At 46.1% G+C, this 23997-nt stretch overlaps 2 pseudogenes; both read right to left on the bottom strand.

The window, feature by feature from the left end:
* Positions 1-1609, bottom strand: part of LOC119350952 — a 24859-nt pseudogene extending 23250 nt beyond the window's left edge.
* Positions 1610-4483: 2874 nt separating this feature from the next.
* On the bottom strand, positions 4484-16385 carry LOC119349721 (annotated as a pseudogene).
* Positions 16386-23997: the final 7612 nt, after the last annotated feature.

Below are 23997 nucleotides of genomic sequence, written 5' to 3'. Positions count from 1 at the left end.
ACACCTCTTCTTAAGGTCCTACACACGCACTTGTACCGACATCCGTCTTGCTACTTCGTCAGGCACTCCTACCCTACCACATTCATGGGAATGTATGGGCCACCCATGATCACACCACGGCATGAAAAGCTTGAGCTCTTGCTGATACAGAGCGACTTCATCTTCTGCTGCCATTGTTTTGTTGCAGGCTGACTTGTGAAGGTGACATCTTGAGGGCCCTTCAAAAGATACATGAAGACACGTTATCAACATACAGTTATTTGTGATCAAGCTAGGAGATAGTATGTACTTCATTTACGCATTGTCTAGATACCCTTGCTGTTCCCGCAAGCTTGATGTAGTCGGCAATGGCGACCTGAAGATCATCTGCTTCCGCCTCATCTTCTTGAAAGGTTGGGGCGCCAACCCTTGAGCCGTTGATTTCATGTACCTTGACTAGGACTTTCCTCAGCAAGTTTGTGGAGGCATCCTAAAGAAGGGAGAAAAAATTCAGGAGGTGAGGGTGAAACAAACAAGCTTCTAATGAAACCAAAAGTACTGTCCCAAAAGGTACTTACAAAAGTACTGTCCCAAAAGTGCTGTAGAAGTGAGTAGTCAGCTCAGTTGTTACCTAGGTAACTAGTTATTGTGCGATAAACTGAACTTGTTTGAATATCGTTCAGTTTGGTTTCTATCTAGTTTCAGGAGCCTGAAAAATTGTCCCAAATTCAGTTCACATGACACACACACTGACTGACTGACTGAACCATGTTTGCAGGATTGTCACACACTGACTGAACTAGCTAGCTGACCAAAAAAGTTTTAGCTGCATGTCCATAGTGCCACTACTGTATATTCATCACTTAACTGAAGAGACACTGTTAAATAAAAATCATCAATAACCTTCGCATTTGGCGAGGTCTGTTGCGCCGCAGGAGTCGCAGCAGCCGAGCTGCAACGGCAGGCCCAGCGCCCGGTTTGTGGACGAGACTTGCCTGCTCCCCGCGCGTGTGCCCATCCGTGCTCCCGCATACGTGGCTTGATTTGATTGGAACAAAATAAGACCCGGTCCCACCCCCTTAAAATCAGGGGGGGATGATTAGATTAGAAAGAAAAAAGAAAAAAGACAGCCACAGAATGAAGTGAAAGTACGGATGGGAGCATGGGGAGGGAGCAGGCAAGCCGCCAGCTGGCTCGGGTGCTTCACCGGATACTCCTCGCCCTCACCTGCAATGCAATCATTAATTAATGTTGTTAATTGCTTTCTTTTTGTCCTCGTGTATGCAACGCAAGATGAAGAACGAGGAGAGGAGATGAAGACGCCATGGTTGTTGGAGGTGGGCAGAGTAATTACCATCTCCATGTTGGAGGCGATGGCGAGCCTGATGCAGGTGACGGTGCCCTCGGCGACGAATGCAGGGTCGTCGCCCGTCTCCGTGGTTGCTGGCGCCGCCACAGTGCTCGGGGACCGATGGATCGGTAGATCGATCGATGTGATGAAGCGCGCGGCTGGCCGGCGGGAAGAAAGTTGGGTGAGAGCGAGGGAGCTGCGCTGAGCTAGCCAGTGGTGTTTGTCACTCACCAGGAGAGATTGAACTCCACTAATATAACCCCAAGTAAGGTAGTGCATCCAACACGTTCGTACGTTGGGAATATGACATGTGCATCATGTTGGAAATATGAGCAATTTACCGAATGATTTTATTAACAGAAATACTAGATAAAGCATGACTAGTATAGCAGTGATAAAACAAGCCATGGGATTTGAAAAAGAGAAAGTAAATAATATCTGCATATATGAGCTAGAACCGATCATCTCTAGAGCAGACAATAGATCAAGAAGCATATATGAAATAGAGCCTAACATGTCTAGAGCAAACATTAGAAGAAGGAACTGTTGCAGGACTTCTAACAGGAAAGATAAGAACACGTACTGGACAACAGCCGGGGCAGAGGCACTGGACTTGGGGTCGGTGTCCTCCATGTCGTCGAGGAGGTAGTCGACGTCGGGGAAGTAGTCGCCGTCGGGGAAGTAGTCGTCGGAGTCCGGGGCGTCCGTGACGAAAAAATCAGTAGTCGCGCAGAGCGCTCCCCAAAAGTCTTATCACCCTTCTCCCGTACAGGACTCAAAAGGTGCGGTTTCAGAGGCCTACTGTCCCGACCTGCGGTGCACGCCGCAAGCTGGGATGGGGAAGAACGTAGCAGCAGCGCAGTGCTCAGGAACTTGTGGCGAGAGGAGGAAGAGATTCTGATGCGTCTCTCTGAGAGGAGTGACCTCCCTTTTATAGGCGCAAGAGAAGGAGGCGAGAGGCTGTGCTGGGAGCTGAAGAGAACGAGGGAGACGAAAACGTTTCAGCTTTCGCGTGACCTTTCGTATACCTGTAGTGCGTGACAAAAATTTAGACATCGGCTCGGCTCATTCCCGCAACCCGCGGCGCGTCGTGACGAGGCGAGGCGGGCGGCGGAGGAGGAGCGTGCGTGGATGTCCCTCTTGTTCTCATGCTCATACAAGTGGGGAAGGAGCCTCCCTTATAAAGAGGTCCAACTCCCTCTAAACTAGCAAGATGGGACTAAATTTTAGTTCCACCTTTTGCCTTGCACGAATGGGCTGCGTGGGTCTCTAGGATTTACTAGGAATTTCTGAAACTGCTATTGGGCTAGGCCCAGATAGACAAAATTCCAGCACATCAGTGCATGCACACACTTCGATCGATATTTACCCAGTGAACGAAATGTAAAAAAAAAGTTGATTCCATCTTTCTCTCCTGTCATGTTTTCCATGTTTTTTCTAATATCAGTATAGACGCAAGCGCTCATACATACGCGCATACACTCACCCTATGAACGCACACACGCACACCCTACTCCTATGAGCACCTCCGAGAGACTGAGCCATGTCATCTTGAAATTTAGCCTCGTCGTCGACGAGAACGTCTCCTCCCACTGAAAGCGCATCACCGGAAATTCTGAAATAAATTCAGAAGGACTTGAACCCTGGTGGGCTGGGGATACCGTTGTCCCTCTAACCATCCAACCACAGGTTGGTTCGCCACATGTTCCATGTTGAGATGCATGATATGGGTGTTGCAATTTTTTCATAAATGCGGAAAAAAAATTGGACGTTTCACACAAAACAAACAAATTAATTAAGGTGACGCCTAGTTCTTATTCCTCTTGATCATTTTTTTTGCGGGGTTGAGAAGGGTCTTAAAAAAAGAAAGAGCACGGCCCAAAAAAGTACTTTGTGTGAACAGTAAAATCCCAAAAAAAATTAATAAACATTCAAAAAAGAATTCTGTTTTTTTAGCAAATCAGTGACAAATGTTCCGAATGCTGATTTCCATGAATGTTAGTCGATGATGAAACTTTGCAAGCATTAAGAACATTTGTCAATGTTGCTACAAATAGAATTCAGAATTTTTTTTCAATTTTTTTGGATTTTACTGTTCAATCGAACTCATATGAGCTAGAGCTCAAATCATTCGCATCCAGAACATGACATGTATATTCATGAGAGTGATGGTCAGAGGCAGTGACGGATTCAAGACCCAGGCCGGGGGGAGGGGGGGCCTGGGCCCGAGGCATGAAGAGTAAGTACTTCGTTCGATGTAGCATCTTGGGCACTTTAGCGGCACTGTAGTAGGCCCGGGGCTTGGCCCAATCCTGGCTCTGACCCTGGTCAGAGGAGTACACCATACCACTCCTGACCATCGCGTTGAGGCACCATGCACCCTATATATTTTTGTACAAGTGCGATCTAAAAACATATGAATCCCAAAACAAAAGAACCAGAAATTACAAGACTGAGATCTCATAACTCGTTGAATTTCTGCATTCTTAATCATAAGAAATGTGCAAACAACTAGAGTTTTTCAATTTGTTGTTGGTAGCTTACCAAGCTGGCCGCTTGGTCATGACATTAGAATTGCGCATATTTTTATTTGTGGAACTATGCAATGTGTAACTGGTACATGAAAGATCTAGAAACCAGAAAACAAGACAAAACAAATTATCCGAGCTAGCCTTGCCCTCGCCGCCGGTCGACATCGCCCAAGGCCGCCCCGTCCCTCCCCGCTCGCTGGTCGCTTATGAGCTGCTCTCCCTCCCCATCTCTCTGTCTCCTCTGTTCTCCTCTTCTCTTTTACTCAAGTGATGCGTATGAAGGCTTGGATGGCTAATTGTGGACGGATGTTTACATATGCAAATGGGCTAACAGTGAATGGACGTATTTGGATTGATGTGCTAATAGTGAATGCATGTAGTTTCTTAGTGTGCTAACAGTGGGCAGTTTTGATGACAATGGTGAAATTTTGCTCTCTGTAGTTGTTATTGTTGCTACTGTCAATGCAATTTGGGATAGTGATACTGGCTTTAGTAGATTATAATTTTGACATGAACATTTTAGATAGAGAAAGTCAAGGGGCCCAGAGCAAATTTAATTTTGACATGAATAATGTAGATGCAGAAACTCAAGGGCATTGCAGTTTCAGTCTAAGGGCAACTATTTTTCCGAGCAAATGAATCATATGATGATGATCAATGGACCATCATCCCTTTAATCAATTAATCAGTCTGTTGGATAGTAAGCAGTAGCACAGTACAGACTTCATTTCTGTGTTGAGTTGGCCTGTCTCCAGCCGGCCGCTAACCAGCTAATTAATTTTCATTTGCACCTAAATAAACAGCTCGTCTGGCCACACCCGTCCCTCCGTCTTTTGTGTGTAGCCTAGAGACGACTTGGAAGAGGATTTCGCACCTACTATCTCTGTATGCCTTCGCCGCCGTCGTCGTCGTCGGACGATCCTCATCCGCCAACTTATTTCAGGCCAATGCCTCCCTCCGGTTGCTACGGTTCCGGCCGAAGGGTCTAGGTACGCGCCGCTGCCGCCTTCTTAGCCGCTAGTAAGTCGTCGGCATGCCAAACGGCACGGCGCCCACCTTCCTGTGGGCGCCCGTGGCACCGGCCGATGCCGCGGCGGCGGCGACGATGCCGTTGAGCGACCGCGTGTATATGTCGGTGGTCTCCACTGCCAGTCTGTCCAGCGGGCCGTTCTTCTGCCCCGTCGGTAGGTGTCGATAGGGGGGTGCTCTCATGGCCGGAGCAGCAGCAGCAGCATTAGGCGCCGTGCCTTTGGTGTACCCACCACAGGCATAGCCCCCCATGGCCTGTGGTGTCCCAGCACCAGCACCAGCACCAGGAGGTGCTTGATGCTGATATTGCCCATACATTTGTGGGATCTGCTGCTGAGGAGGGCATCCTGGGCTAATCGTCGGCCTGCTTGCCGCGTCATAAGGTAACGCTGAACCGGCAGCTCTCCGCGAAACCACTGCATAATAAGAAATAGTCTTAGAAATGGGAGACATTATGCTTCGAGTAAATGACAACAAAACATGTATAAAAAAATGGACGCGGGCGTACCTGCTTGTGCCGCGTGTGAAGCCTGAGAAGCACCGTGACCATTCCCAGCATACCTCCCTGTCTCCGAGGAAGTTTTGTTGCAAGGCTTGCCAAAGAGCGGCCGAGTGTCCTTCGCGGGAATTGGAGTCGAGTGAACAATAGTGGACCTGCAAAAACAAAGATGCTTATCAGCAATAACACAGGCTTACCTTACTAATATTAAAACATATAGTGATGAAAGGCATACAGGTGTGCTAACTGAGTGGCAAAAAAGCAACCAAATTATTAAGTGGGTCTCGAGTATCAACATTCTGAACACATACTGATTAAGCCATCACTTAGATTTCAAACAGAACCTCGACTAACAAAGTGATGATAAAGTATCGCACAGGACCTAACAATCTGATCTGATAACCTACATATATCAATTGTAACCCCAACTCTGATGAGAAAACCGGGTATTAAGTTCCCAGTCACTTCACTCTCAAGTTTAAAATAGATTACAGTAGTAGATCTTTGAACTCCTGTGATCACGTAGATCCCAGTCACTTCACTCTCAAGTTTATATAGCCCAGTTCACTATCCAGATAAAATCAAATCTAACCAAATTCATAACATGATAATTATCCCATTATTTGAAACTCAATCCATCTTAATATGAAGCAAAGGAGCAGTGCAATTCAAAGTGAGCCATTAGCATTATGTGCCAGTGATATGGAAGGAAAAGAAATGAACAAAAGAAAAGAGTACGATGCAACATTACCTAGGAAGAGATGCATGTTTTCTATCTGCTGGGACTACAGGGCCGCTGCCATCGCTTTCTTCAAGATGAGAGAACTGCTTCTTGAAATGATCGACAGCACTGACAAACATAACCGCGGAATATTGCTGTCAGTAAGAGTTGACACAATGAACAGAAATGACGGAATAGAAACATAGAAAAACTAAAACCTTGGGTAGAGAAAGGTTGTCCTCTCTGTGCCATCAGTGTAGCTCTTCAGCAATTGCGGATGATATTCCAATATCTCCTGGAATATCAGCTCCCTTATATCATCCTTTGACACTCTGCTGTGCTCAAAGTCAAACTCCATTTTTCTGATTGGCTGACAGGATGGTTCTCTCTCTGGCTTGGAAAGGCCTCTAAAGTATGGATCAGTCAATGCCTAACAAAATACAAACATTGAAGGAAACATTACAACTTACTCCATATAAGTATATAACAAACTAATGCTGCAAACAGAGAGAAGAAACCAAGGCATCAGAAAGACAAAATAGCACCATAAGACTACCTCTTCCGCAGTTGGACGGTCTTTTGGATCAAAGGCTAATAGCTTCTCCAAGAGTTTAACTCCCAAAGGATCTGCATTAGGAAACTTCTGAGAAAATGGGACCGGGTCTTTCTTTCTCATACTGCTCAAGTACCTTCTTGCTTTCTCATTTCGGACCTAGGAAAAAACAAAAATAATAGAGTCAAACGTTGGGCTCGCTGATTACGTTTACCAGATCAACTAAATATATATTCTTCCCCTGAATTTAGTAGCGTACCCGAGAAATTGTATCCATTGAAGGTGTCCCTAGGAGATCAGTCATTAAGTCTAACTGATGGACAACATTTTTACCAGGAAACAAAGGCTTTCCTGTCAGCACCTCAGCGAAAATGCACCCAATGCTCCAAATGTCAATGGCAGGTGTATACTGCATTTTGGGGTGAAACAAAAATCCAAAATAGATTAAGAACATGCATGTGATCAAAATCCTGGAAATTACGGAAGATGCTTTTACTGTTCTTGGAAGTAAGAGAAATTCACATGTAGTCAAAGTTACTATTCAAGAGGAAAGTGATCAAGTATTCGTGTAGAACATAGGATGAACAAATGTTAGATCAATTCATGAATGAAATTAGGCCATAAAATACAAAAGGATAGAAATGACAGTGAACAGATCTAATCTATACTATAGATGGAGAAACCATAACTATAAAACATAGGATGAACAGGTACATAGTGCATTTTAATTTTCACCATAAACATTTGCCTGTTACAGCTCACAGTTCAATCAACTCATGCTAGAACAATTGTAAGCATCTTCTTTGTTACACTATAAGCCTGTCAACAGATTAAGAACCTAGTTCTTTTCTTCATTTTTTAATAAGCACAAAGCCATGAACTCTAAACCTCACCTTTGTGAAGAAGGATCCGCAGAGCTCTGGAGCTCTATACCATCTTGTCGCGACATAATCCTGCAGGGATTATGCATAATATCTATAAATTATGATACTTCATCAAAAATCTGCTATAAAAAACATAAATTGAGTTTGTACTAACATACCGTCCAGAAGACAGTTGTTGGGGTATCGTTGAATGCAACTCGTGCTAGTCCAAAATCACATATCTTCAGTTTGCAGTTAGAATTTGCCAAAATATTCTTGGGCTTCAGGTCACGATGGTAAACACTAGCTGCAGTCATATGAACTCCTTATCAGCAAAAAAAAAGTGGTAATAAAAATAGAATACGCAATCAAGTAACGTTTTCTACAGTGTATCACTGAAAAACATTGGGGTGCAATTTCTGGTAGTGTCAATTCAACACCATGACAAGCTTTTTGATGGCAAGTAAGTGGAAAAGATTTCCAACGAGCAATCAAATTACAGAGTCTTGGCTAGAGCGCCTACAATATAAAAGGGATAAATAATGAACAAAACACCAAAAATAATTCATTTGAAGAGGTGAACAAAGGTTGCATCAGATAATGGTCTGGTACTTATCTTGACTGCTACTCCCTCCGTTTCATAATTATTGTCATTGTTTTAGCTACGGGATGATCTACGGCCTCAAAGGGAAAAAAAACAATTCAAGAAATTCAGAGAATGCAGGCTAATATATGAATGGATTTAATATGGTCATATTTTAAAAATGCTGATAAAGGATGATACATATCTTAATAATAGTGAAGTAGTAATGTGTAGCACAAAGCAAACGGAGAAAGATGCAACTGAAGGTTGAGAGATGATAATACACAGGATTTAATATCAAATGATAAACCCTGTTGTTAACTTGGTTGACTACACGCGAAGCAAGTCACACTTTGGCACTTAAAGAATCAACTGTTACTGAGGATCTGTTGACTAAACCGCAGTGTATATTATCTAGTTCTGCACACTGAGGAAACCATAACTGACCCATCATTGGACTTTTTAATATTGAAGAGCAAGCCTCTGGGGGGGAGTGTTTGATAGGCAAGTGAAAAAGAGATGAAAAGAGGATCTGACCTACTACACATGATTGTAAACTAAAACACACACCACCTTCAGGGTAAAACATTGTTTTCTAAGCAACAACAGTAGACTTGAAGGTAACGATTTCTCACCAGTATGAATGTATTTGAGGGCTCGGAGTAGCTGGTAGAGAAAGAACTGGTAGTGCTCTTTCGTCAAGTCATCGTTGGCCTTAATAACTTGGTGGAGATCAGACTCCATGAGCTCAAAAACAACGTAGATGTCCTTGAAGTCCTTTCTGGAGGGAGGCAGCATAATGTGCTTGATCTCGACGACGTCGGGATGCCGTAGGAGCCTCAGAAGCTTGATCTCACGGAGGATCCGCGCGGCGTCGGAGGTATGCTCGAAGATATTGTGTATCTTCTTGATGGCCACTTTCTGCCTGGTCTGCAGATCAAGGGCGGAGCACACAACCCCGTAGCTCCCCTTGCCGATGACCTCCTGGATCTTGTACCGGTTGGCGTCGCCGTACTCCGTGAAGAAGTCCGCCTCCGCCGAACCCTGCAAAACATGGATTGCACACACTGAATGAATCAGCAAGCGCTCAACACCCAGCTGCTAAAACAGAGAGAACTTTAAACGGTTGATCCGGGGAGCTGAGACGGCACAATGATTGCTGTGGTGGGGGTTGGAGGAATCATTGGAGACCGACAGGGATTTGGAGTGGCCACATTGCAACGGAACCAGCCATTGAGAAAAGCCACAGCACCGGCAAGCAATCAAACAGTTTAAAACTTTTTGTGCCACTGAACGCCGGTTGCTTGCTGTTGCTGGCGGGCATCTGCGAGGACTCCAACAAGGATTAAAATGTAGTACAAGCTTTGCGCGCCACCGACGGGCAGGCAGGGGAAAAGGGGCATCTTGCGGACTTCGTCTAGCGTTTGGCATCTGGATTCAGGAAGCGGCGAGGAGGCGGTCAACTTTGCCATGTGAGGCGCGGGCTGTCTGCAGCTCATCACGCGGTGCTGCCGTATTGGATTGGAACCGACGGCATTTGACTGCTAACTTTTACTGAAGGAAACAGCAGATCAGAGATTTCGGCGGCAGGAAGGGTTGCCGGCGCCGAAAAAGCAACAAAAGTAGCCAAGAATCTGTCAAAGAGGTTTGAATGAATTTGAAAACAGGGCAGGGCAGCGAGGATTCAGAAAACGCTGGGTCGCCGGCTTCGTCCTGGATGGAACCGAGACGGGCAGCGGGCATCGACGCCGCAAGAAGAGGCGCAAATCATCTTGCTCATACTAGACGCATGAGGAGGAGGGGGGAGGGGGAGGGACGGCTCGGAAGTCGGAACCCACCTTGCTCCGCTGCGCCTGCTGCATTGCCGCTTGCCGGGCGGGCCGATCTGCGCTCCAAGGCCGCTCCGGAGACCGGAAACCGGACCCCTGCCCTCCCGCGGCGCCGGACCGCCCGCCTCCCGGTCGGCCGAGCCGCCCGCCAAACTGACGCGCCGCGGCGGCCGATGCCGGGCCCAAGGTGCCGGCGGGGGACCGAGGGATGGGTGCCGGATGGACTCTTCTGGCCCGATCTGGCGGCGCGCCGGAGACGGGAAGGGAGGGGAGCGGGATGCCGGAGTCGGGGAGGGGAGGGGGGAGGTAGATTTCTTTCTCTTCTTTGTGATGTCTGCCGACTTGCCGTTGTTGTTTGTTGGTTTTAATCGGGAGAGAGAGGGAGAGGAGATGCGTTGCGTCTGGGCCACATGCCATGGGCTGCGGCCTGCGGCTGCCGGTGCGGTGCGGTGCTCGTTGGACTCCTCTGCGCCGTCCGATCCGCATCTCTGCTTTATCCACCGCTCATCTACCGGTGGTCTGAGTTTTAAATCAACCGAGGGGATAAAACTTTACATAATAATATTATTAGCAAGTTATAAGAATAGAAGACTAGTGAAAGGTATCACAGGAGTTTCACCAACCAGAGGGCTATATGGAAAACATAGAATCAGTTACGGTCGTTTAGCGGGGGTTGCATTGTCCGTCGTATCGTTATGTGCACTCTGTTACACTCTGTTGTAATGCTGCAGATTTACGAGACATTCTATTAGATTCTCTATTCATAACAAAGATTGGAACCTTGGAAATAAATGCCTAAAGCCTTGCAATGGTTGGAGCTTCGCGTTGGCAATCGTGAATAACAATAGCATTGGATATCTATCTGCTTGGCTCTTGGCGATATCGAAGCCCCGCTTCTACCCCCTTCAATTTAGATGAACTAAACATTCAATTTGGGCCGGAAATTCTGAAAACCTGGTTCGTTCAGTTGAATCGAGGAGGGTTCGAGGGTACTACCCTACAGGTTTCAAATTTGTATATGCTAAAAAAAAGGCCTGCCCGCGTGTGATAGTAATGATTGTAGTGGAATGTTTTACATTATTAGTTAACATACATCATTTTTCAAAAAAGGAAGAAGAAAATGAGCAAGCCAGAGTTGCTGAAGTAGGTTTGGGGTAGGTCTCATGTGACGGGCGCTCGCTCACCATCTTTCTCTCTCTCTCTCTCTCGTCGGTGCAGCTGCAGAAATTAGGTGGCGGGCGGGCGTCCGTGACGGAATTGAAACGCCAGCTAAAACAACCTGGCCGTGCCTTGAAAGCCACACACACAACACACACGCGGCTTTGACTTAACCTTCACGATCCGATCAGACGGTACGTACCATCTGCCTTCCTTCCTTCCTTCCGTAGTGTGTAACGTGTAAATAAAAGAACACCATCACGTTCATCTGCCTGCACCGTCACGTGGAGGAGATGAATGAATCCATCTACTGATAATAATTCTACTACCCAACCCAGCCCAGTCCCTCCTCCCCAATGATTCTCCAACATTGTACGTACAATATGACAGCTCCACGCGTTAGGAGAATCTAAATGAATGGATGGCAGCAGTAGTTGCATCAATTTTACCTCCTCATGCCATTATCCATGTACATCACAACGATGGAGGGTCGCTTCAATGGTTGTAGTCGTCGCTACGTGCCTTATGGATATGAATGTTTTTTTATTTGTCGTACTGCCACAATTCAAGATGAATAGATCAAAAGTTTTTTTAGAAAAAAAACAAAGTGTTTTGATCGCGGTGCGGCTAGATGGAAGTAGTAAAGCGACGGCGAGCGGCATTTGCATCTCCGTCGATCTCGTCATTAAGAACCGGCCGTTTAGACGGATCGACCTCGCCGTCCGTCCGTCCGTCCGTCGGTCGTCGGCGACTCGTACCGGTGGTTAATCAACCGATTAATTAACTGGTTAATTGGGCGCCACCGACGGAGAAGCAATGGGAAAAATAAAATAATACTCCATACTCAGGAGTAGTAGTAATAGAATACGCCTACTTGGAACGGGAGTATCCTATCCTGGCCACCACTTTATAATACTAGTACATTCACGAGTATTTTTCCTTTGTCTTGCTTTGTTTTGTGAGGCAAAAAAAGTGAGCATCACTGGCCACTTGTTGCTGTATTTTATTTTGTAATATAAAAATAAAAATAAAAGAGCATTTAATTATTGGAAGAAGCGGAAAGGAAGGAGAAGGTGCGGCCACCGACGATAACGTGCGCCATGTCCGTTCGTTTACGCTCAGCTGGATCCATCCGACCCAACCGCCCGTCCGTCCGGCATCTACCACTACTTCACTTCTGAACCACACGAGTGTAAAGAGATAATAAAAAGTTGCCTTTCGGGCAAAGACAAATTGGAAGAAAGAAATTTTCCTTTTGATTTTTATTTAAGAACTATACTTCAATTTTTCAGTCTAGTTGCATGGTCATCATATAGAATTTGTTTTCTTCTTCATCATCCCCTTTTCCGTGGAAAACGATGTTCTACAAACCCTCGGCCTCTGTATCGAGCGGTCAGAAATGCACTATGTATGTAAACTCTCAGCAGAAAAATATGAACACCGGACATGTTAGCGGTCCATAAATAGCGCACACTAGGTCCCTCGCAAAAAAAAAGGTTTCACGGCTCATGTTAACTCATGTTCATACTCGATGTAAAGAGATAAAGATTTGCCTTTCGGGCAACCAAATATTGAAGCAAGAAAATTCCTTTTAATTTTTATTTAAGAAATATACTTGAGTATTTCAATCTGGTTGCAAATTGCGAGGTCATCATATAGAATTCGTTTCTTCTTCTTCATTGTCACCTTTTCCGTGGAAAACAATGTTCATACAAACCCTCGGCCTCTCCATCGAGCGATCAGAAATGCATTAGGTATGTAAACTCATGTTCATACTAGGTTTTACAGGGCATGTTAACTCATGTTCATACTTCCGACTGTAAATAAACGGAATTACATGTTTTTCCTTTTCACCGGAAGAAAAAAAATAACTACTGCTATCTTATGTTATACTACTAATTAAAAGAACAGCTCCATCTTTCGCATATACAGTGGATATATTTACCTTGCACTTACACGATATGCAAAAAAATAGACGGCGTTTTTCGTGACCTTGTCGCACCGACCATCTCCGAGAAATCGACATGATACTGGCAAGCAGGGTTTCAGTACAAGCTAACCCGGGCCCACCTGCAGGCGCACCTCATCTTCAGACAGGCCAGCTGAATGATCCGTCCATCCTCTAGTCGATCCTCTCAAGGTTGTACTTCACCATGTTCTCAAGGGCGGTCCTGAAATGGCTCCTGGGGAGGCACTGCAGGTTCTGCAGCGCCAGGTCGCCCTTCTCCTTGGCCAGCTCCTGCGCCCGCCGTATCCCGCCGCTTTTATGTACCAGCTCCATGGCAGCCGACAGCGAGCCCGTGTCGCAGAACTCCGAGTCGATGATCTCCCTCAGCTCCGGCGACTCCTGCAGCGCGAAGATGACCGGGGCCGTCAGGTTCCCCTTGGCCAGGTCGCTCCCCGCCGGCTTGCCCAGCTGCTCCGCCGACTGCGTGAAGTCGAGGATGTCGTCCACCACCTGGAACGACAGCCCCAGGTTCCTGCCGTACTCGTACATCTGCTCGCATACTGCGGTGCTCACCCCGCTGAATATGGCCGCGGACCTCGTGCTTGAAGCGAGCAGGGAGGCCGTCTTGTAGTAGCTCTTGAGCAGGTAGTCGTCCAGGGTGACGTCGCAGTCGAACAGGGTCGATTGCTGCTTTATCTCCCCACTAGCAAAGTCCTTGATCACCTATGAGCACACCAATGGTTAATAGAAGTCGTATATACGATTTTACAGAAGAGGATGAGGTTTACTGAATCCTTCAGTACCTGGCTGATGAGCTTTATAACCTCAATGTTCTCTAGGTTTGCGAGAAACCAAGAAGATTGTGCAAACATAAAATCGCCAGCAAGCACCGCTATCCGTGTTCCGTACAGCTGATGGATGGTTTCTTTCCCTGTGAATAACATTGATCTGGTTTAGAACAAAAATTCCAATTTATCGATCCCCTAATTAAACCATTCCAATATGATGAATGAATAAGGAAGAAAAGGAAGGATTATTTTTATGTACCTCTGCGCATTCCACTATCATCTATGACATCATCATGTATTAAACTCGCAGTGTGAATCATTTCTATGATCTCTGCCAAGCGTTTATGTTCTGTAGTTAGCTCCCTGCAATGCAAAAGTGTAAAGGTCTGAGTGCATAGTTCTTACAAACAAAGATTATTAGAAACGGTAAGGCTTCAACAAAGAAGAGGAACTTACGACAAGCCAGCTACTTCCGCTGTTGCTCTGGACACCAGAAAAACCAATGCTGGTCTTAATCTCTTTCCACCAGCACCAAAAATTTGTTCTGCGGCAGATACTAAAACTGGATTTTCTGCACCAATAAGCTATTGAGGTTGTGTCAGCTACTTAGTAGTTATTGTGGAAAACAGGAGCTAGTCTACAAAAACCGTATGTCAAAAACTAGTGCAGAAATGCATATTTATCTTTTGATATGTGCTCTGAAGTTTATTTTCTTGATCTAGCAAACAGAGATTGCCTATTCACAAAAAGGCCAGCTACTCACAGCTCCAAGTCATCAAATACTGGCCATTACATAATTAGAATCTGGACGGTTTGAAAGGCGTGCACAAGTAGGAAGCTGTCTCTGTCTTTAGTCATGTCTATAGGCTGTAGTCAAGTGGATTATGTGCAATCCCCTTCTAAAGAACAGTTAAACCGTTGTACCACGCTTGCGCACAGCAAACTATGACGTCTTATTTTTCTTTTAGGCCCAACAGTATATGTCCCTTTTAATTTTATGAACTTGGAATAATTCGTGAAATCATAGTAGCTACTGCATGATTTTCAATCCATTGATGTAATGTGCGTCAATGTCTCTATTTGTGTGTGTGTGTGGTGTGGGGGGGGGGGGACTAAAACTCCCTTATAAGAGCGTTTGTGACACTACTAGTGTTAGTGTCAAAAACGCTCTTATATTATGGGACGGAGGGAGTAGCAATTAAGACTGCAGTACTGTTAGTTTGCTAATAAAAATTAACACTATCCAAAGCTGGGTTTAATCACAGCTCCTTCCCAATCCGAGATTGAAGTTGAAAAAGAAAGAGCACACACATCAAAGTTGAAGCCATACACCTAGAAACCTAGCAGAATCTCCTTCAAACTGAGGCCCTCCACCTTATCTTTTGCAGGTGTACACTAATTGGACTGAACTTGCATGTGTTCTGTATTCACATTTGTTTTCTACATGGTATAAGGAATTGTAATCGATTTCAGGACCAAGGAAACCCTGGCTAGTAACAGAACTGGCGCAGCGTATTTCGGGGGAACTTCCCACCCACAGTTTCATAACATGATCAATGAGAGCTTCTGTCAAACAAACTCTGAAGAAGGAAACTACACATTCATACGTCTACAGCCTACACAACACAGGGGTGCATCTTCTCCAAAGCAATTTTAATTTGGAGCGAGCTATAGCAAAGAGAATGTGACCTCGGGAAAAAGGCGCTCACCGATTTGAGGTTGTTGTTGAGCTTGAGCAGGTCATCCGAGACGACATCCAAGAGCGAAGCGATGGACACGCGCTCGGGGAGCCTCGCCGCCCCGGCCGCCGCGCTGGCAATGGTCTCAGCCGCCGGCACGTCAATCGCCGCGAGACCTGCACAGACGAATTTTAGTACCCCAGCTTCACTCCCAGCAACGCTGGTACCACAGGCAGGACGTGTGCTGCGTAGTGTGTTGTACTGAACGTCTCTGAACCAACCAGCAGAGATAAGATAAGGCATGGTAGTAAGAGAGACAGAGACGCACAAACCTGTCTGGCTGGGTGCGGCCACGAAACAAACACATGGCGCGCGCCGCCTGGGCGCCGGGCGCGCGGCCCAGCGGCGGCAGCGGCAGGCGGCCAGCAGGCCCAAATCCACGGCGTTCCGGCTCATGTGCATCCTCGGCGAGCTCACAGACAGCATCTCGGCAAGCTCGCTCGCTCGCTCGCCCACCAATATCCAAGAACCTAGGCTCCAACGACGCAGGCCAGCTCACGCGCTCGGAGCTCCCAAGAACCGCAAAATCTCTGGAGACCAGCAGCCTCTCTTGTCCTTGTATGACAGCCGCGGGAGAAGGAGTGATGCTGGCTGGCTGGCGATTGGTTGCGTGCGAGAAAGAGAGAATCTTGCCCAATTTGGTGACGATGCCGCCTTTCTTGCCCCTTGTGCTTGCGTGGAGAAGGAGAGACGGGGAGGAATTGGATGGAGGCTGGCGGCTCCGGTGGGGGAGTGGTGGTGGTGGTGGTGGGAGAGGGGCCGTGGAGGGAGGTTTTAAAATATGGAGCCTGCGGAGGAGGAGAAAGGGAGATTTGTGGATCCACGAGGGCCATAGAACCCAAGCCCTGATCACGAGCGAGCCAAGCAGCCGCTGCCTGACCGTGTGTGTGTGCGAGAGAGAGGGCTCTATCACCTCCGAGTTCCGATTTTGACTTGCTCCACTGCCTTTTGCTCTTTGGTCCTTGAAAAGATGTGGTTTTGCACCGTTGCCGTCGTGCGTGGCTTAAAGTAAATTTTAGGTACCTACGCGTGAAATAACTATCGGATTATTTCAGGGGTGAATGTTGGAAGTTTGACCTAGCGGCGCGACCCCACTCATCATGGTCCGGCGCAGAAGAGATTGATGGCATAAGGACTGTGTGGGGGTAGATCTAGGCATCGATAGCCCGACCTGGAAAAATCGTTTTGGGGCCTATCTCGGACTTGAGAAGAGAGTTGTTTTGGGGCTTCGGAGGCGGGTTCGGGCTTGCGTTTTGATGATTTGAACTTGTTCTGGCCCGACAAATGCCTAGGTCTAGTGTGGGAGGAAGAAGAGAAGAAGGAGAAGGGAAGGGAAGAGAGGTGGACTAACACTACCTGTCGTGGAATTGTCACGTCAGATGTCCTAATGAAAGGACTTAGTCGTGGAACCATCACAACTAGGAAGCTTAAAGGGGTTAATCGGGACAAAGGACACGAGGTTTATACTGGTTCGGCCCCTTACGGTGAAGGTAAAAGCCTACGATCCAATTTTGAGTTGGATTGGTTATGACTCGATAACTAGGGAGCGAATCACTTGACCTAGCCCTCGATCTGATGTTACTTGCCCTGAACCGCCGCCGGGTCGTCCCTTTATATACAAAGGTAGACACCCAGCGGCTCACAGAGTCCCGGTCGGCTCATAAACAGTGTCCGGCTCAGTCTCTTAACTATTCTTGCCTTACAATACAAGTCACGTACATATGGCGGTTTATCACTACGGGCCTTAAGTCGCCTCTGGGCTTTGGGCCCTTAACTGAGCCGCCATCTTCAACATTGGTCTTGGGCTTCAAGAATACTTGTGGGTATAACCCGGCCCCTCCTGGGCGGGTCATACCAATAGTTATATCCCCAACATTAGGCCCCAGATTGATTTGGACTGGTTCATGTCAATCTTCAACACTTTAAGAAAAAATCTTCTGCTCTTTACTTATGAAATTTTCGTAACCCGCCATGAGGTCATCCTTTGGATTTGTGGTAACCCACCATGACGTCACCTGCCATAAATGCACATTTTGTTCAATGTATCCCAACGGATCTTTATCTTGATGACCATCCCGAAAATCGAGGCGTCCTTGTAGTTGGATAACTTATGTTTTTCGGCTTCCTTGTTTTTCGCGCTCTTTTAGTGGTCCTTCCTTATAAATAGACCCGACTAGGTCTTTCTTCATTCTTCCCTTTCTTCATCTTCTTCCTCTCACTCCCAACTGTCGCTTGAGCTCCGCCGCCGCCGCAGCTCACCTCGTCTCCGTCAACCTTGGCCGGTGCATCGACCTAAATCCGACCAAAGAACGGCGGCGCCCCTCCGCAACAGATCTGCCGCTGTAAGTTCTCCCCTTTCAGCATCTCAGATCCATGCTAGGGTTTGCAAGTTCTTCTGTACAGTACGCAGTTCATCTCGGTTTCTTCATGTTTCTTCTGTCGCAACCTCTTTTGATCCAACAGCAGCATAGAACTCATGCGGTAGCTGTTTCGCATCCATTTTAGGCACTAGCAGATCCTTTTTCTTCGTAAGGAAGCCTCATAGAACACATGAACTCCTCCGTACCATGTTTGAGGTCTAGAAATTTTTCTTTTTTAAACAGCCATTTGATCCAAAATAGTAGCTGCAGTTTGTGAAACTTGTTTATGCAACACTTAGGCAAAAATCTAAACTTGTTAGATCCATCTAGCCATGGCGACTCTTATCACCGGCTTTAAAGAGGCAATGCTCAATTGATAACCTTGACCACCCATGGCGGTTTAAACAGCTTTAACGGCTTATAGAGCCTATGGTGGCTTAAATAATCTTGACATAATTATCCTTATACCATTAGGCCCCTTCATAAGCCGCCACCTTGAATATGCACCGTAATGTTTTTTCCTCTCCGGCTTAAATTTGAACCGGTACTTTTACTCTATTTTAGGCTTTCATCACAGTGGCACCAAAAACACCCACTTCCTACAACTGGGTCAAATCCATTATCACAAACAGCACCCTTGACGATTTTGTGAAGACCGGCTATCTACCGAAGAAGGAAATCATGTCTTATTGTGCTCCTAACCCGGAGGAGGAATTTCCTCAGCCCAAAACGGGAGAGGTTATTGTTTTCATGGATCACATGAACCGGGGTTTCTCTCCACCCGGCTCAAAATTCTTCAGAGATGTGTTGCATTTCTTTGACCTTCGCCCACAAGACATTGGACCCAATTCCGTGTCTAACATCTGCAACTTTCAATTATTCAGTGAAGTATATCTTGGAGAAGAACCCAATATTTTACTCTTCAGAGAGCTATTCTACTTGAACCGCCAGAATGAGTGCGCCAACGGCCAGAGCTTAGAACTTGGTGGTGTCTCAATTCAACGTCGTAGGGACGTAAACTTTCCTTATGCCAACCCGCCGAGTCATCCCAAAGACTAGAATCAGACATGGTTTTACTGCCAAGACACCTCTCCAGATGGTGAGAACCCTCTGCTTGGTTTTCATGCTCTACGTCTTGGGAACAACCACCCGCTCCCTGACAAGATCACAGCCGCCGAACGCAAAACACTTGCCCCCACCTTAGCCAAGATCAAAGCTCTTCTGGGTAACGGGTTAACTGGCATCGACTTAGTCCGGGTTTGGCTCGCCTGGCGGGTTATTCCATTGAGCCGCCGCCCCGGCTTGATGTGCACCTATACAGGCAAAAAGGATGACCCTTTGCGGCAAAACCCTGATGACTTGCCTGAAGATGTTATTAACGATATGACTAAGTCCCTTTTGAACGAGAGCCTAGCAGATTGTGGTAAAGTGGGCCTAGCCCCCTTCTACGAAGCTAACCCGGCTCCACAGGAAAACCGCCCATCTGAATAAATTACTTTTGTTTTTTGATATTTTACCAATATTCATACCTCTGCTAACTCTCACAGGCGGGTGACAAATTTTGGAAGGTCAAATACGACCATGAAGCTGCAAAGAGAGCCAGAAAGGCCAAGAAAGCCGCCAGGAAAGAGGCTGCCAAGAAGAATGGCAAGAAAGCCACCACCTCCAACTTGCTTCAGCTAGAAGATTCTTCTGAGTCGGAGGTAGCCCTTGACTCTCTTGGCTCCTTTTTTAATCATCTTATTGACACTGATTATCAGCAGGAGGACACAGGAGCCGGCCGTAACAAGGCTGAAGAGTAACTATCATTTCCTCCGACTTCGAGTCTTTGCCAAGACACAAAATCTGCAGAGTAACCCGGAAAGTAAGATTTTCACATCCCTTAGCTTATCAAGATCCTCAATTTCTTTTGAAGCGGTAGATTCATGAGAGCCAAAGACAGACCCGGACTAACAAGGATGCGGAGCTCTCCTCCGGCTTGCCAAACACTCCAAAGAAGCGCCGGAACGAGGCCACCTCCGATTTAAATCTCTTTTATCCTTTGGCGGGTCTCACTCGTCAACCACTCAATTCTTCTGACTCGGATTATCAGGAAACTTCCCCTTCCTCCGGCGACTCAATGCACTCCAATCTGCCGGCTTTCAAGAACGCACCAGGGTAATGATAATCCGCTTATCCTGTATTCATTTCAATTCATTGCATTTGCACTTAAACCTTTTGATTTTATGCAGTGGACAAGCCAAGCCCAGCAAAAGGGTCAAGAAGAACAAGCCGACTGAAGACACTGTCGTGACCGAGCCAGTACTTGGAATAGCCGCGCCTGAATCATCAACTCATGAGCCGCCACCTGAACCGACTCAAGATATACCAACTCCAATTGCTGACCCACCTGCTGAGCGAGCCGTTGATGGCTCAGAAAACCCGAAAGCTCCTAGCCCGGCCAGGACGGATGATCCTCAAGACACTGATGTTGAGATCACCAGAACCGGATTTGCTGAGCCGGTAAGGTCAACCGTGCTAGCCAAGTGTTCTGCCAAGGAGGAGCTTCTGGAACACCACCGGGTCAAGCTTAACATCATGTACTATACTCACATGAGTATTGGAGAAGTATTTTCTGGCTACATGAGCCAAGTGCACAACAGTCGTAACCTCGAGATTGACATGGTGAAGCAGATGCACCAAAAAATTGAGGTACAACCCTTTCTCTGTATTCATTTATCTTTACTATGCCAGCCCCCAAGTCTATTGCTTATGATGAATATGATGTAGACTTAGAAACAAATTTAGTGACATTAGTAACATAGATGGATAAAATATGCAAGAAGTCCGGCTTACTCCGTAGTCCCCAAGGGGCGGCTTAACTAGCATGGTTGAACCGGTCCTTCATATGTTTGTATAAAGTAAAATACTTACAAAGCTTTGAACAGCAATATGCATTAGCCCCCAAGTGCCAAGTACTATTGCTTGCAAAGTGCTTGGGACTTACTGTCATGAACCGTCATGTTAAGTAAAATTCTTCGGTAGACATTAGCCCCCAAGTGCCAAGTGTTGTTGCTTGCAAAAGGCTTGGGACTTAATATTGCATCATGTGTGTCCTAATTCTTGACCCGGTATTTGTATAGGCCGCCACAAGTCAACTTGAATCAGAAGTGTATGATCTGAAGAACCGCCTTGAGGCCCAAGAGACGGAAACCCAAAGAGCTGACTCCAAGTTTAAATTCAGCATTTCTGAACAAGAAAAACTAAAGAAAGAATTTGAAATGGAGAAAAAGTCTTGGGCTGACGAAAAAATTGTATTGATTAATCGAGCTGAGAAGGCAGAGGCGGCTCTTGAAGAAGCAACCGGTGAATTAACTGGTTTAAAACGCCATGTCTCTCAGATGGTCTCAGCGATCTTTGGTAAGTCGCCCTGCAAGTGTTAAATACTTGAACCTTTCAATTGACCATATAAATTGGAATTGACTCATCTGACCATGTTTATGCAGGCCCCAGAAGTTCAAATCTAAACCAAGATATGCTAATTAAGCTGAAGGCGGTTTATACGCTGGTGGAGCAACTGTACACCGGGTCTCAGCGTGCCTTAGCCACGGTGGCTTTGTCAAATGAAGTGCCTTCCCTCCTGGCGGAGGTATTAAAGAAGTTTTCCGTTCTACCCCAACGGTTCAATGAACTAAGGCGGTCAGCTGCAAGAGCCGGAGCGGTGTATGCTTTAAGCCGGGCCAAAGCTTGGCTACCAGAGTTAGACTCGGCCGACATCGCTATCGGTTATCCAAGCCTGAAGGAGGATGGTACTTCCTTTGAACAGGAAGACTTTGCCGCTTGTGTGAAGGAGGTACGCCCCATGGCCACCATGATAGCTGACGAAGTAGATCTCACCAAGTACGAGGCGGGCTATGACGCAGAGAACCTGAGAATTCCAACGCCTCACTATAAAGTGACCAGTCTGATCCCCCCACTCCATAAGCATACCTTCGCCCCTGAAGTTGACCCGGGCGGACTAGTTGATGATGAAGCTGAATTTGAAGCTTTGAACAACATTGACTGGTCATCATCAACCTTCCAGGAAAGGGAACAGGGCAAAGAAGCGGAGAGGGCTAACCCGAACACTTCAGGCCAACATGAGAGCTAATCTGCCGTGGTGGCTCATACCTGTGATGTGCTAAAAACAATATGAATCATTTGGACTCAGGGAGTCATGTAATAGAATAGAAATAACTTTGATTTGGTCGTGCCATCATGCACGTTTTTGGTGCTTAATACTATTAAGCTGCCGTGTTATATTCACCCGTGTTTACTTTTCATCTGCTTTCTGTATGCTTGACCAAATCTTTTAACAGTCCTACACATAAAAACAGACCGCAAGATCCCTTGGCGGCTTACCGCAAGGCGGGTCATAATAACTTGATATATTAAGATAAAAGAAGAATCACAGATAAGCCTGTTGTAACATATAATGTTGAAACACAACTATAATCTTTTACCTTTGACCTTTTGATTTGCACTACCGGCTTTTATAACCCGGAGAGTAAGGGTGATAACCCAAACTTTAGAAACCAACACTTCCAAAGGTAGGATGATTCTCATATATTGGCGACTTAACAGCCGAAATCAAGCCGGGTTAAAATTAATCATATGTGTACTTGTAAACCTCAAAAAAGCCTCAAGTCAAATAAAGGGTGCTTCCAAAGACAAACTTAAACCAAATAGAATATAAAAAAATTCAAGGCTTCTGATTTGAATACAATCAGTAAACCATTCCAAAGGGGTTAAGCTAGGATTCGAATACGATCATGTAGCCCCCAGTGGCTTTGGCGTTGCGCCGATCAAGAGGGTACCGGCAACTATGTTCTCTTTGGTTCGAATACGACCTATGTTTGAACAGGAAGCACCCTAATGACCTTAAGAGTTTTTTAACGACTCTGATTCGAATACGATCAAAGTCGGTTCCCAAAAGGGGGGTTGAGCTATGATTCGAATATGATCAAGAAGCCCCCAAGTGAGCTCGACAGTGTGCCAGTCAAAAGGGTACTGATACGTCTCCAACGTATCTATAGTTTTTGATTGTTCCATGCTATTATATTACCCCTTTTGGATGTTTATGGGCTTTATTCTACACATTTATATCATTTTTGGGACTAACCTACTAACCGGAGGCCCAGCCCATATTGCTGTTTTTTTTTCCTATTTCAGTATTTCAAAGAAAAGGAATATCAAACGGAGTCCAAACGGAATGAAACCTTCGGGAGCGTTATTTTTGGAACAAATCTGATCCGGAGAGCCTGGAGTGCAAGTCAAGAAAGCTTCGAGGGCCCCACGAGATAGGAGGGCACGCTCCCTATCTCGTGGGCCCCTCGGGCGTCCACCGACGTACTTCTTCCTCCTATATATATCCATGGACCCCGAAAACATCCAGGAGCACCACGAAACACAATTTCCACCGCCATAACCTTCTGTATCCGCGAGATCCCATCTTGGAGCCTTCGCCGGCACTCTGTCGGAGGGGGAATCGATCATGGAGGGCTTCTACATCAACACCATAGCCTCTCCGATGAGTTGTGAGTAGTTTATCACAGACCTATGGGTCCATAGTTATTAGCTAGATGGCTTCTTCTCTCTTTTTGGATCTCAATACAATGTTCTCCCCCTATCTTGTGGATATCTATTCAATGTAATCTCTTTTTGCGGTGTGTTTGTCGAGATCCAATGAATTGTGGGTTTATGATGAAGTTTATCTATGAATAATATTAGAATCTTCTCTGAATTCTTTTATGTATGATTGAGTTATCTTTGCAAGTCTCTTTGAATTATCAATTTTGGTTTGGCCTACTAGATTGATCTTTCTTGCCATGGGAGAATTGTTTAGCTTTGGGTTCAATCTTGCGGTGATCTTACTCAGTGACAGAAAGGGTTGCAAGAAACATATTGTATTGTTGCCATCGAGGATAACAAGATGGGGTTTATATCATATTGCATATGTTTATCCCTCTACATCATGTCATCTTGCTTAAGGCATTACTCTGTTCTTATGAACTTAATACTCTAGATGCAGGCAGGAGTCGGTTGATG

Source organism: Triticum dicoccoides, chromosome 1B (genome assembly GCF_002162155.2).
Source record: "Triticum dicoccoides isolate Atlit2015 ecotype Zavitan chromosome 1B, WEW_v2.0, whole genome shotgun sequence".
Taxonomy (NCBI): Eukaryota; Viridiplantae; Streptophyta; class Magnoliopsida; order Poales; family Poaceae; genus Triticum; species Triticum dicoccoides.
Note: the sequence above shows the minus strand (reverse complement) of the source record. Positions and strands in the feature narration are given on the sequence as shown.